Consider the following 15,897-nt stretch of genomic DNA (forward strand, 5'->3'; position numbering starts at 1 on the left):
GATGCAAAACTCTATAAGTTTGTCTAACATGTTTTCTTGTAAACTAGCATTTTTTTATTAGACTCTTAATGGATTCTGCCAAAAAAGTGGTATTTATAAATCACCAGAGGTTGGGATTAAGCAGATTTCAAGATAAAGTATTCGATGAACGTATAATACGTGCCAAGAGCAATCGGTTTATATCATTTTCTTGTTTTTGACATCTGAGCTCCTGATATATTCTTTAAAATCAGGTGCTCAAACCTTTCACCGGTGTTTGCTCCACAGAATTGCCACACTATACTAAAACACATTTTTATGACTATTATTATCTACATCTTGAAATTTTATGATCAGGACCCCTTTTCTAATTCCCCTCTAATAGCTTAATGCCTAACAAAAAAGTCACTTCATCCATCATCAGTTCCTTGACCACATACAGTCCTCCAGCCAGAAATGTCAGCACATCACTACAGGCTTGTCTCTGGCCACCTGCCAGGCCTCCTTCCCATGGATCCCTTCTCTCTAAGAACAGCTTGCAGTAGTGTCCTCTGGTTTTCATTCCACACCAGCCCTCCAATCTCCTAATTGAACTTATTATTCGCTCAATTGGCTTGCTTTAACCCTTTCTCCCCCTCCAGGTCTAGGGCTGGATGTCATTAGCCAGAAGATTTTTCGGTTGCAGTGAGAGCGTCAGGAGCTGGAGTGTAGCAATAAAACCGTGGTCCCTGGCAGGATTTGCTGCTGCATCCGCTGGATAAGAGTCAGCGCTCATTCTATGAGTGCAACGGAGCCAGACCACCCAGAGAGGGATGTGTGGCCCAGTTTGTTTTCTGGCTGATGAGATTCAGTCCCAGCTGATAGCTTTGGCGACCTGGATCTCCCTCCGCTCGCTTATTTTGTTCATCTCTTTCTCACTGATGTGATCAAAATCTATGTAAAAACACTTAACAGGCCATCTGTGTGTTATTCTTTGTTTTTTATATAAATATCATCATGTCTATGTCAATTTTAACAATATGAAGTCATTTTTTAGGGTAAAAAGATCATAAGTTATTCGACTAGAGAAATAAATAAAGATCAGTACCTGCTGAAACACATGCTACTGTAGTAAGTCGTTGGAAAGATTCAGAATGCTAAGTGGAGGTAACAAGACAAGCATGAAAACATTTAAATTTATGCTTTCATCCAACGGAACTTACAATGCATAATATGATATACATTTTTATCAGTATGTGTGCTCCCTGGGGATCAAACCCATGATCTTTTGCGCTGCTAATGCAACGCTCTACTAACTGAGCTATAGGAACATGAAAACCTTTAGGTACCCTGATTAAAGGCTTAGTCAATTTTCTTTAAAAAAATTCAGAAAATTTACTCACCACCATGTCATCCAAAATGTTGAAGTCTTTCTTTTTTCAGTCAAGAAGAAATTATGTTTTTTGAAAAAAACATTCCAGGATTTTTTTAATCCAGGATTAAAGTCAGAATTCTGAGATTAAAGTCAGAATTCTGAGATTAAAGTCAGAATTCTAAGAATAAGGCAGAATTCAAATATTTTTTTCACCAGTGGCCCTAATCCTCTTCCGTAGAAGGGCCTTATCTTGCGAAACAATAATTTTTGGCAAAAAAAAGAAAAAATGCACTTTTAAACAACAACTTCTCGTCTTCTTCCGGTCGTGTGATGCGCCAGTGCGACCTCACGTAATACATCATCACGTCAAGAGGTCACGGATGACGTATGCGAAATACGCCCCAGTGTTTACTGTACAAGTGTGGAAAAAGAGGATTGCGCTGGCTCGTCACACAGGCAAAAATGACAATCGTTTCACTAGATAAGACCCTTATGCCTCGTTTGGGATCGTTTAGAGCCCTTTGAAACTGCAATTTTAAACTGCATTAAAACTGTTAAGTGTTGGGGTCCATTAAAGTCCTGGAATGTTTTCCTCAAAAAACATAATTTCTTTCCGACTGAACAAAGAAAGACATCAACATTTTGGATGACATGGTGGTGAGTAAATGATCTGAATATTTATCCTTAAGCCTTTATGAAATCCACAACAACTTTTTCTGTTTATTCTTATTGTATAATGCCCAGTTCAAACCACCAGCATCTTTCTCACTGTGTGTCGCCTGTTTCTTTCAAAGAGGTCATTAGGAGGCGTTTCTAATTCTGGTTGTCATAAACAAATGAACACCGTCCACTGCAGTAACTGATTAGAGACTGATGACGTGAACTCCACTACTTTGCTCTCATTGGTAGCCGCTCGTCATTTGCATATATTTAAACTTTTCTCAACTTTGTTGTGTCGCTGGACACTCCCACTTCCTGTTACCAACAGTCGCTGCCGCTTGTGTCGCTGAAACTCGCCGAGCTGATGGCAGCGTGATTAGGGGCCATTAGATGTGAGAGCGTGGGGGTGGCCTGACAGCAGGTGTACCGATGCCTGTTATTACCCAGAATTCAGTGGGGTGAAACTCAAACACACAGCTAGTCACTGGCGTCTGTAAGTGGGCAATTCTCAGCAAAACATCTAGTATTTATATCATAATTTTAGACTCAGGCTACATGAGACTCAGATAAAGGTAAATGTTAGATGATCAGCACTGTCCTACAATTGATGAAGCCAATATGTAAGTGATCAAATGGCTTTATCAAATAAAAACACCCTAATGCTACTAAATGCAGTTCCCCAAAACATTTTATACTTTAAGCTATATGTTCGCATGGACACGTTTTTATGCTGTGGTCACAGATACGTCATCAGTTTGATCCGTCAGGTAATCAGGTCAGGGCGTGTGGATAAGTGAGCATCACTTGGGCATGAACAAAGCACGTGCCACTGAATAAATATTGGCGCACCAAGCGCCACCCAAACTTTCCAACACTGTGTCTGTCTGTTTGTAATTATCAAACCACAGAAAAGTGCGTGTGAGGAAACTCAAGGGGCCCATGTGGCCAAGGGCTTTAAGCGGACACAATAAAAGACATCATTGTTTCTGTGGGAAAGGTTTAGATGTAGCACTGCGTGCGACATGAAGTTGCGATTTCGTGGCCGTATGCGGTTTACCCTGTTGCTTTCTGTTTACATAAATGTGTGTGTTAGAAGATCTGTGTGTGGCCAATTTGACAAATACTTTGATTGTGTTTGTTGTATCAGCCACATAAGGATCTGAATGTCCTGATTAAGTGACAAAAACAGCCCAAATGGAGTAAAACAATGGTTCGGAACAAGACAGAATCGCATGACATCCAAACAAATATATTCTCAGTTTGACCAGAGAACTTTATAGAGTTTTGGTTGTATGTCTTTTAGATGTGAATTAGACTGTTAGACACAGTATGGTGAGTAATGGACAGAGAACAGATGAAGAGAGATTGACAGCTCTCTGCCAGGGGAGAGGGGGCAGCTGCCAGGGCACTGCTGTTTGGGTATTAGGGCCTGATGGCAGCGTGATTAGAGGCCATTAGAGGTGAGAGCGTGGGGGTGGCATGAGACGCAGGTGCACCAATGCCTGTTATTACCCAGAATTCAGTGGGGTGAAACTCAAACACACACCTGTGGTCTCCCGTTGGCACGCTCACTAGCAACCCCCCAATTTCGCTCCCTCACATTAATACACACACTGATAAACACTCTAATACCCACAGCGCGCTTTCATGTGTCTACTTCCATTTATAACTGTTTGTGCTTTTTCTCTCGTGCTTTCTCATCGCTCTAAATCAGACACAGAAGTGAGTTTTTCATCACTTTTACATGAATAGGCCTATTTATAAATATACAAATATATGAGTCTTCATTATGGTTAAGTGTTTAAATAACACTTCAACCATAACTCAAATTAAATTAATAGTTCATCCAAACATGAAAATGAGTGTCTTACAAATATATACTGTATGTGGTTTTTATTCAAACCAAAATTAGAAATAAATGTGTTCAAAATGCTACTGTTTTTATATTTTTAGACCTACACAAACCATAATCTCTCTAAAAAAATGTTGGGTTATTTTAACCAACCGTTGGGTCAAAAAAGGAAGAACCCAGCTGTTTAGCTAAACCCAGAAAATGTTTATATTTAACCCAATAATGGGTTCTTACTTTTTTGACCCGACTTTTTTGAAAATAACCCAGCATTATTATAGTCTGTGAGTTGAACTTGGGAACCATTACTTCTAAAAAAAAAAAAAATACGGTCTCCCGCAAATTTATGGAAATGTAAAATGTTTTTCCATAGAGTTATTGATGAAAGAGTGTTTTGGTGGCATGTAAGTCAATTTTTCATCACATGTTTTTTTCAGTTTCGGTTAGGTGTGTAAGATACCAAAACCAATGCTATGCCATATTAATCAGTGTGTTGTTGACTTAAACATCATTTTGAAATATGTCTGCAGCTTTTAGCAACATTTTTGTTGGGCTTGAAAATATTTTCACCCAGCGGGGTTCATTGTAACGCTGTTTTACAACTAACCCCTCAGCAATAACGCTACAGCTAACGTTAGCGTAATTCTTGCCATTGTTTTAAAAAGGCTACACACTAATGATTGCTGGCTGACAACAAAATAAGTGTGCCTGTCTTTTTTTTATTGTGTGTCAAAATGTATTTTTGTTCATATATTTATGCTGCTTTCACGTGCAATGGGAAAGATGATATTTTCCATTTGTGAACTGGTATTTACCAGCGTGTTGTGTTCAAGTGCATTTTCCATTTTTGAACTACAATTTACCAGTTTGCTGCGTTCAAGTGCATTTTCCATTTGTGAACTGGTATTTACCATTGCTTTTGTTGTCATTCAAACATTCACGACGTTGCTGCTGCTCTCTGCCATTTTGAAAAGGTCAAAGGTAATCTCATCTCGGCAAATCGGGCATCAAAATATTTTACGAGTTGCCCAGTGGAAAATACCACATGAGGGGTGTTCATATGCATTTCCCAAGTGGGATTTTGGTATTTACCATAATTACGATAGCACGTGAAGGCAGCATTAATATTGATTGAATAAGATAATTAAAATCATAATAAAATGAATGGCTAAAATCAGACTTTTGATTTTCATTATCTCAGAATTTGATTTTGAGACTTTAGTACGGTTTTACAGACTAGGTCAAATATAAAAAAAATTATTGTCATAATTGTGCTGCTTTCTCACATTTTTAGACATTTGTATCCATTTATAATTGAACTATGGTTAGATGAGGGATGAGTAGTGTAGATACCTATCTATTATAGACAGATATATAAACAATACCCACTTCAAGTATATAGTCAAAATTGAATTATAATATTTGCCTGCAAACTTGAAAGTGTTACAACTAACCCCCTGCCTGTTACAATTAACCCCACCTATGGGGTAAGTTGTAACGTTTGCACTTCTGTCAAGTTTGGTGTAATTGTCCAAGAATGCTAAGTAATAGAAACAAACTTCAAATGTTCATTTGTAGCAGAGATGTGTGTGTTGCTTGTGTAAAAATATAATTAATCAAACTCAAATATTTTTAATGATTGAGCCAAAACCAAAAAGAGCCCCACTCCCCCCTACCTATAAGAACCTATGATTGAAAGTTTTTTTGGAACCAAAAATGGTTGGCATCTCCACAAAGACCCTGTCATAGCACATTTATTAATAAGACCAAACATCAATCTTCTGATCCTGTCCTTTTTAATGAACAGGTTGATTTAGTTGACACACTGGATTAAACTGTTTGTTCAATGATTTGGTTCTCAGATAAATAAATATTGACAATTTTCTCGATTGAGTTAACTAAAAACCAAACTGCTCTTTTAAAGTTTACAGAATGTCACCTGTGTTCTTCTACAGTATATGGTTTAGCATTAACATTATCTATGAAACACGTCAACAATCTCAATATCTGAGAAAACAAAAGCCAGAATAAGTGCCAAAAAAGCTCAAAGGAGTCCCGGCTCATTATTTGAGTGAGAGATTGCGGATGAGAGGAAATGTGAGCTGTCATGATGATGAATTCCCAAGGGAGATCAGGCTAAAGCAGGGCATCTGTCACTGGCCCATATCAGAGTGTCATACGTCGACACTAATGCACCAAACAACAACATTCACAAGAGCACAACGCAATCAGCTCTCCTGAACAAACATTCAATTACCTCAACCGAGCATGAAAATCAAAACTGTCTCCGTTTGATCGCTGCCCCTAATCAGCTTGACAGCAAAAATAGAAATGGCTTTTGACAAACACAGGAATACTTTTATCCTATATTTCCCAAAGTTATGGGACCTCAAAAACACAAACATGTTTATATATAAGAATGTTGTGTTTAGAACAACCCACGTATGATCACATAATCATAAATGTTTTTTAAAGGGACACTCTACTTTTTTGAAAATATGCTCATTTTCCAGCTCCCCTAGAGTTAAACATTTGATTTTTACAGTTTTAGAATCCATTCAGCTGATCTCTAGGTCTGGCGGTACCTTTTTTAGCATAGCTTAGCATAATTAATTGATTCTACCAAAGAGTTTCGATATTTTTCCTATTAAAAACTTGACTATTCTGTAGTTACATTGTGTACTAAGACCGGCGGATATGGCTAGGAACTATACTCTCATTCTGGCGTAATAATCAAGGACTTTGCTGCTGTAACATGGCGGCAGCAAGCGTAGTGATATTACGCACTGCCCGAAAATAGTCCCCTTGGTTTCTTTCAATAGCAGGGGACTATTTTCAGGCGCTGCGTAATATCATTGCACCTGCTGCAGCCATGTTTCGGCAGCAAAGTCCTTGATTATTACGCTAGAATGAGAGTATAGTTCCTAGACATATCTGCCTGGAAAATTGCAACTTTTAATTTTCTGTCGGCCTTAGCACACAATGTAACTACAGAAGAGTCAAGTTTTAAATACCAAAAATATTGAAACTCTTTGGTTATTTTTAGCGAGATGCTAATGGTCTAGTCAGATTCAATGGATTATGCTATGCTACGCTAAAAGTGTTACCGCCAGACCCGGATATCAGCTGAATGAATTCCAAGATGATAAAAATCAAATGTTTAAGTCTAGGGGAGCTGGAAAATGAGCATATTTTTTTTAAAAAGTGAAGTGTCCCTTTGAAGTGACCGCCATACATGCACCTTCCTAACAGTCATTATATGGATGCAGAAGTGCTGTTTGAAATTTGTGTACTAAGTTACTAATATGAGGAATTTGGGGGTGCACATATAATTAATAATAATAATTATTAGTTACATTTATATAGCGCTTTTCCAGTGCTCAAAGCGCTTTACATATGAATGGGGGAATCTCCTCAACCACCACCAATGTGCAGCATCCACCTGGATGATGCGACGGCAGCCATATTGCGCCAGAACGCCCACCACACACCAGCTTATTAGTGGAGAGGAGACCGAGTGATATTGCCAATTAGTATGAGGGATGATTAGTAGGCCAATGGGCAAGTTTGGCCAGGATGCCGGGGCACACCCCTACTCTTTTTCGAAGGACATCCTGGGATTTTTAATGACCACAGAGAGTCAGGACCTCGGTTTAACGTCTCATCCGAAGGACGGTGCTTCTTTTTGACAGTATAGTGTCCCCGTCACTATACTGGGGCATTAGGACCCACATAGACCACAGGGTGAGCACCCCCTGCTGGTCTCACTAACACCTCTACACTCTAAAAAACAAACGGTGCTATATAGCACCAAAACAGTTGCTTTGGATCGTAACGATAGAAGAACCATTTTTAGTGCCATATAGCACCGGTGAAGAACCAGTGAAGCACCAGTGAAGCACCTGTGTAGAACCATATAGTGCTATGTAGAACCATATGTGGTGCTATATGGCCCCTATATGGTTCTACACTGGTTCTTCACTGGTGCTTCACTGGTGCCTCACTGGTTCTTCACCGGTGCTATATGGCACTAAAATGGTTCTTCTATCGTTACGATCCAAAGCAATTGTTTTGGTGCTATATAGCACCGTTTGTTTTTTTAGAGTGACCAGCAGCAACCTGGTTTTCCCAGGTGGTCTCCCATCCAAGTACTAACCAGGCTCAGCCCTGCTTAGCTTCAGTGGGCAAGCTGTCTTGGGCTACAGGGTGATATGGCTGCTGGTATACAGTAAGAGACACATAAGTGGGATTCAGGTACATATAAGTGTGGTAAAAAGCTATCTGTGGTAAAAATAACAACAAGGTTTGCAGTGGGTTTGATTTGTCTGATTGAATCACTGTCCCCGTCAAGCACAATATTCAATATAAGTAACCAAACAGCTGCTGCAATTAAAAATGTATTACATGCCACATTTCTCTAAATCCCAGAATAACTAATCTCCTCTGTAACGTGAAAAAAACATGAGAGTAAATGTAATGATTTTATCCATCAAAAACTTGAGCAAGCACACCAGCATACGCTTCAGACACACACACTAAAGCAACTTATCCTACTTCTTCAGTATGATTCTTCACACTCTCAGAAAAAAGGTACAAGAAGGTACAAAAGTTGTCACTGGGGCAGTTCCTTTTCAAAAAGTACCTAAAAGGTTCATATTAGTACCTCAGAGATACATACTGGTACCACATAAGTGATAACTTTTATATATTTTATTTCCTGAGAGTGCATGTGGTGTGAACTTTTACAAAATCTGCAGTATTTTCCAGTAATTCGGAAGTTGGCATTACATATGAACGCAGGTGACCACTGATTATTATGAGCATGGCATAGAGGAAAGGCATTTCTAGGGTTCCTTCCGGATGCCATCACAGCCACCTCTCTCATGCCCAAAGGCGGCCAGGGTGTGACAGGTGTGTGGAATGGGCCTGCTCGAGGGGGTCCCAGGGTGAAATGCCTCCATTCCGTCTATAGCTGATGCTTTCTGACATTCGGGCACTCTTATGAGCTACAAAATTTATTTTCAAATTCACAGTACTTTCTAGACATTTCTTTAGACATTTGTGCAACTAACAAATAAAAAAACAAACAACCTGATGGCATGACTGAACATCTCTATTGATGCTAAGAAATTTTCCTACAGTATTAACACATACCTACCAACACCCAAACAAGCAAAGACTGTCTGAACTGTCTGTCCATTAACATGTATGTGTGTAATTCTTTGGATGCATGTCCATACCTTCTTCTAATAACCTCCTTATGCAGTGCCACATCATCCATGAATGATTGACCCATACAGACGTGACATTGTCAAATGCTGGACTCACTTCAGACATTAACCAAACTACCAGACGTGACTGAACAGCCCATCTCTCCGTCACTCATTGTCCCTTTATTGTTTACTTTATTAAAGCTTGACTGACGGCTGTCATTCTTTTATCTATCAGTGTCTTGACCACGGTGATATTAAACTTAATATACTCCTTTATAGATGAAGTAAGCAGGAATTAGTAAAAAGTTACCATGTAACTTTAAAGTTAGAAAAATATGTGACACCTTGTACATCACTTAAAATCCATCAATGATTACTATTAACAGCTTAGAGATATATTTATTTTAAAAATGGTAATAAGGGATCCAAATTAAAGTTTACCCAAAAAAAACAAAAAACGATCAGTTGGCCAATAACTTTCTTAGTAGTGTAACATAATGCATGGTTGCATTGCACTTTAGGAAACATAGTTAGGCCCTTGCAAGTCTTTTTTACAGAGAGTAGTAAAACTACTAATGAAAAAAGTTTAACACAACTTCTAAGTAGCATCCAATTATAGTGTGTAAAGCACCAGTTGATGTGATCAACTTATTGCGTACACAACATACAAAATAGCTAAACCATCTTTCAAATACATGTCACACACACACATACACTTGTCTTGTCACCACACAATCCCACACTAATGTAGCTTTACACACATTATTCAATATTCATCAGCAAGCTGTCACATAATACGCTTCTTCCGCCAACTCAATCACCCTACGCTGGTTAACAGCTGACAGAGCAAAGCAACCCTAGCGCCCACCATGGCTCCGATCTCCCCCCTCAGCTAACCCGGCCACTGTGGAATGGAGGTTTTTTTGAAGGGGCTCTATGTATAGCCGTCTCAAACATCGCCCGTGAGGCCACATTCTGCGGACGCTTGTGGCGGTCGGTGCCGTTTACAATCTGTGGGCTCCAGTGATTGTTGGTCAGGAACGTCTGCGTAAAAAATAGGAAATAATGATGGGCTTGGTGCTCATTGTGCCTCTTCATGGTATTAAAGGTCAGTACTGAATGCCGAGCAAAAAACTCTTAAAACCGAGTTCAAAATAGCCAGAGTCTTTTAAGATAAGAGAACGACAGAATTCGCTGATACAAATGACATTCTATATGAATTTTAACAAACAAGATCAGGGTAGTCTATCAGTTTAAAGAAGTTTTATATACCAGGGAAAATCCATGATAAAATCAGAAAGTCTTTAGCTCACTATGATGATGGTTATAACATTAACTTCTATTACCATTTTACTACCGTGGTATATAACCAGGGTAATCTCCCATATTATGACAATACCATCTGATACTGTCATGGGACCATTTAAAGAGCATCTATTTCATTGCTAAAAAAGAATTTTATTTTGTGTATTTGGTATAATACAATATGTTTGTGTGGTTTATGGTTAAAAAAACACATTATTTTCCACATACCGTTCATTTTTGTAGCTTCAGATTTTTCCTTTCTTCCTGAACGCACGGATTTAAAAAGCCATGTGTCCTTGATTGGCCAGCTAATCTGTACATTGTGATTGGCCTTATTACTCTGTCGTTAGCCGGAAATGTGACGCTCCTTTCCATGTTTGAAAGATTTGAGCACAATGCAATGCTAACAGGAGTTAACTTACAGGCTGTGAGTCGAATCGGGAGGAATAATGATAATCTCGGTCTTTACTACATCACCAATCCCAGGAAGTAAACTGTTGCCAATCCATGTGTTTGTTGTAGTACAAGAAAAAAGATTTACAGTGGAGAAGATAACTCGCGTCATCGTTTACTTTGGGGTTTGTACCTTTTGCATATTGTTAACACACACCCCAAAGGAAATGTAAAAATGTGAATCGCACAATAGGTGTTCTTTAAAATAAAGATGCAACAAAAAGTTACTTCACAGCGATCGATGGCATAGAACCATTTATGGTTCCCTAAAGAACCATTCAGTGAAAAATTCTTGGTCTAGGGAATTTCTAAACTTATTTTTAAGAGTATAAAGGGCACAGCCATAAAAAGCTGTTGTTTAGGGTTTCTGAAAAGGGCTCACAAAGCCCTGGTACTCCATGAGGTAATCTCATGGGTTTGTTATAGTAATGCCAATACAAAATAAAATAAAATAAAATAATAAATGAAAAGAAGTATATAAAAATAGAAAAAATATCTCATGAAATCTTAAAATGTTAACATAAACCTAAAACATAAAATTGTAAGATTTACATTTTAAGGCATAGTTTCGCAGACAGATTTAGGACATTTAAGTAGCTTTTATAAATGTGCCTTAAAAAAACTTTACTGATGTGCATCCTGAGACAAAACAATGGGGTTGATGTATTTTAAGATATGCCAGTGCACAAGCTGTTTTCAGTTAAAACAGCTACAACATGTGTGGGACTAGGTTTAAGCCTTGTCTGTGAAACCGGGCTTAAAAGTCTAGTAAATTATTATGTTAAATAATCAAGTTTATATGGAGATCAGCTGGCATAAAAAGTTTGGGAACTCGTGTTCATACATCATAGAGTATCTATGGCGTATGTGAATCAATATCTAACATGTTCTCACACCAGTTTCTGACCTCTTATTTTTCTCCTCCCCTTAAGCAGTGATTAATGAGTGAGCGGTGACTGTCAGCTCCCAGGCCGGCCGGTGTGTTTGAGAAACAGCACTGCTTTATGACCCTGGAGCAGTTAATGGCTAAATGTCAGTCATTAAGACAGCCAGTGCACTTGGTATTAACTTTCCACTCGCAGCCTATAGGTTACATAGAGACACTTAGAGGAAAGACGCAGATCTTTCAAGTTAAGAAACAAGAGAATGAAAGATAACCAGCAAAGCTGAAATGAATAATCATAGTTTATTCATTCAGATCATTTGAACTGTTGAAAAAACAAGGCGATAGAGGTATAATGTTTGATTCTTATGTACATGCGACGTGTGTACGCCCATGCGTAGGGACATTGTTTTCGCATTACCCTGCGTGGGTGACTGTATTAGCTCACCTGTACGGCACAATGCCTCATGTCCCCGCGGTCACACTCAATTAGCCACCACTGAACGCGTGCAGGGCCGCCTCTCTTGTTTGCTGCCATTGGCTGATGGCCTCGATGATAGCATTGAGCTGCTGTCTCCTCTCTAGCCGCAGCATGCAGCGTTCTGTCTGCAGATGGCAGGGAAGATAGCATTCACAGCTGCACCGGGATGCTTTCATCTGCCGCACATCTCTCGGCCTGATGCCAGGCACTAGCAAGAGAGGGCATGAACTGTATCAAGCCACCCACTGCCATACTTTGGCCTGTCCAAAGCAGGTCAGGTCAGTGCATTAAACAGTGACAATAGGGAGATGAAAAGCATGGGTAAGACTGTACTGTTAACAGTACTCACACTCTTGAGTAAGGAGTGCACGCTTGTTCCTATTAAAATCGTATGAAATCATTCTGCAGTCAATTTTAAAGCAAGATGGCAAGGATTTGCTTCTATTGCTTATGGTTGGTTTTTTAGGTGTACCAACTGTGAAATTGACACTGGGTTGCCAGTGGTTGTTTACTTTTTGGTAATTTAAATTTTACAAAATCACTATTTGGGATTCGCACTAGACTTTGACCATAACTAAACAAAACCTTAGTTCAAATTTAACCAAACTTCTGATTTTAAATAGACAGTTAATCCAAATAGTATTAGATTCCCAAGCGAAAACTGTGGGTATCAGTCTATGTTCAAAGTCCCTTAAAGGATTAGTCCATTTTCTTAAAAAAATCCAGATAATTTACTCACCACCATGTCATCCAAAATGTTGATGTCTTTCTTTGTTCGCTCAAGAAGAAATTATGTTTTTTGAGGAAAACATTGCAGGATTTCTCATTTCTCATTTCTCATTTTAATGGACTTTAATGGACCCAAATACTTAACAGTTTTAATGCAGTTTAAAATTGCAGTTTCAAAGGACTCTAAACGATCCCAAACGAGGCATAAGGGTCTTATCTAGCAAAACGATTGTAATTTTTGGCAAGAAAAATTAAAAATATGCACTTTTAAACCACAACCTCTCATCTTCCTCTGGTCTTGTGACGTGCCAACGCGACCTCACATAATACGTCATCACGTCAAGAAGTCACGGATGATGTATCGAAACTACGCCCCAGTGTTTACAAGTGTGGAGAAAAAGGACCGTTCTGACGTTGTTGTATGTGGAATGATACTAATTAATGTCTTTGTGTCAGTTTATTGTTTAAAATGGTCCACAAATGTTGGTTTCATATATGTAACACGTGACCTTTTGACGTCATTATGCAATTATGTGAGGTAGTGCTGGCTCGTCACACAGTCAGAGGAAGAAGAGAAGTTGTGGTTTAAAGTGCATATTTTTAATTTTTCTTGCCAAAAATGACAATTGTCGACAAAGTTAAACTGGATTAAAACTGTTAAGTGTTGGGGTCCAATAAAGTTCATTAAAATGAGATGTGAGGAATGGTTTCTTTAAAAAAACATAATTTCTTCTTGACTGAACAAAGAAAGACATCAACATTTTGGATGACATGGTGGTGAGTAAATTATCTGTTGTTGTTTTTTTAAGAAAATTGACTTATCCTTTGATGAACACTGCATGATGTCTGATGCATTTCAATTCAAATTTATTTCAATACAAATTTATTTATAAAGCACTTTTTTAAAATTATGCCATGTTTTAAAGCAGCTTCAAAAGTACACTAAATTACTTGTTGCACTTAAATTTTTAAGTTTAATAAATTGTCTTGACTAGTAAGAAGTTGCTATAAATTATGAAAAATAAAAAAGTTGAAAAAACTTTTTAAGCTAATTCAACTTTTTTTTATAATTTAAAGGGACTCATTTCAACTAGTCAAGAAAGTTAAACATGAATTGTAAATCAAGTTGATTAAACTTAAAAATGTAAGTGCAACAAGGATTTTTTTACAGTGGCAGAAAACACAAAACAGTGGCAGTGATACTATTGCAAATGATGCAGCCCAAAATGAATTTCTAAATGCATCTTGGCGTCTATGATGTGAAACTGTTCTGTTTTGTTTAAAAACCACAGTAGCAGAGCACATTGACCTATCTAGTGTTAAAAATTAATGCGTTGAAGTTGAAGGCAAGGACTAGTTGTTAGCATGCATGCATGCAACACAGACAGTAGATCGCTGGAATTAATGTTGGTGACACAACATTGAAACCAAGTTGTAACATTTCCTTTTTAAACATTATTAATTATTTTATATTATATATATGTCATGTCTGTACAGTTCTTAAAAATAAAAAAACAAAAATTATCATTTGAATGAACAACACTTCATGATGGTAATAATTCTCTCTACTCTAGTGTGAGTGTTAATGATGAATCAGATTCCACACTCGGTGGGCCTACATGGGTTTTAAGGGCAACAACCTTCTCCCTAATAGATGACCACTTAAACAGTCATCGCTCACCCAACACACATCATTATCTGTGAATGAATCATTGGTTTATTCATTAAAGACACTTTCACCAGGGAAGAGGTGACAAATTCAACCAAAGGTCACCAGTGCTTCTCATGACTGACCCCTGTTATGCACCATCTGGTCAAGCTGATTTCTTAAACTAGGCCTCTTTACCACTTGTGGGTGCTGTGGTGTAGCAGGCAAAGATTAGGGCTGGCAACGGGAAGGTTTCTGGTTCAAGTCCCGCAAGGAACAAATCATGAGCCATAAGCACTGGGCTCTTGAAAAGGATAATCTTATATTTAAAATCTACATTTTACAATTAAAGATGTTTGATTACTCTGTGTGTCATGCTGAACAAAAACAACAACATAGTTGACTCTGAGATTGAAATTTTGGGTTGCAGTCCCACAATGTGATTGCAACTACGATAGCTGCATAATGAAGAACCAATAAGAGCAGAGCAATTGATGACGTGTGTGTTTGAAAGAGAAAGACAGAATGGCAGAGAGCAAAGAGACATTCAGAAAAATGTTTACACTAGCTTGTCTATATAATATGCAACATGAATATCTAACTATTTAGCGTTCCCTCTACGTTATGATCAAAATTCTCGAGTTCCCTCTGAAGTTGATTTCTCGTTCCCAGTCACGTCAAACCTCAGTCACTCTGAATTCATCTTTTTTTTTGCTTTTCCAGGCAAACACATTGGCAACATTAACACAAGGGTTGGCTTGGGTCTGTGCGGTAGCATTTCAATTTTGTCTGTCAATGAGGTCGACACAACACAACTTGATTGATTGGCCGGTCGATGCGGTAAATCTTAACTAAGATGTAAATGGCACAGTCCGACATAAAAAACCATTGATGTCACACAGTCTGACTTAGGATTTATGCAAGATCTCAATGGGCTCATATTGTATATTCTGACAAGCAACAATCGTAAAAAAACTGTAAAAATTCAGTATGCAGATGGCTTAAAGAGGCATTCAGAGCACTTTGCAGCACAAATACATCTAGAACTCATTCATTTTTAGTTAGTATGTGAAGTGACTGTCAGCAGACCACTCGTATAAGCATTTTTAATGATCATGAGCAATTTCGCGACAGTGAAGTCATTTAAAAAATAACTTAATCAGTAAAATACAATCAATACTTATTCATTATTATTCATTATGATTATAAAGACAGATCCCAATTTCTACATTCACAACTGCAATGTTTTAATTCACTCATTTGAGTCTTTTGCCTGCTTAAGTAGCTGATAAATCCTTATCGCCACTTTACCGGAGTTGCTTATCTGGCTGCCTCTTTTAGTC

At 38.2% G+C, this 15,897-nt stretch overlaps 1 pseudogene; it reads right to left on the reverse strand.

The window, feature by feature from the left end:
* Window positions 1-7,948: 7,948 nt before the first annotated feature.
* On the reverse strand, window positions 7,949-8,065 carry LOC135733677 (5S ribosomal RNA; annotated as a pseudogene).
* Window positions 8,066-15,897: the final 7,832 nt, after the last annotated feature.

Source organism: Paramisgurnus dabryanus, chromosome 15, assembly GCF_030506205.2.
Source record: "Paramisgurnus dabryanus chromosome 15, PD_genome_1.1, whole genome shotgun sequence".
Taxonomy (NCBI): Eukaryota; Metazoa; Chordata; class Actinopteri; order Cypriniformes; family Cobitidae; genus Paramisgurnus; species Paramisgurnus dabryanus.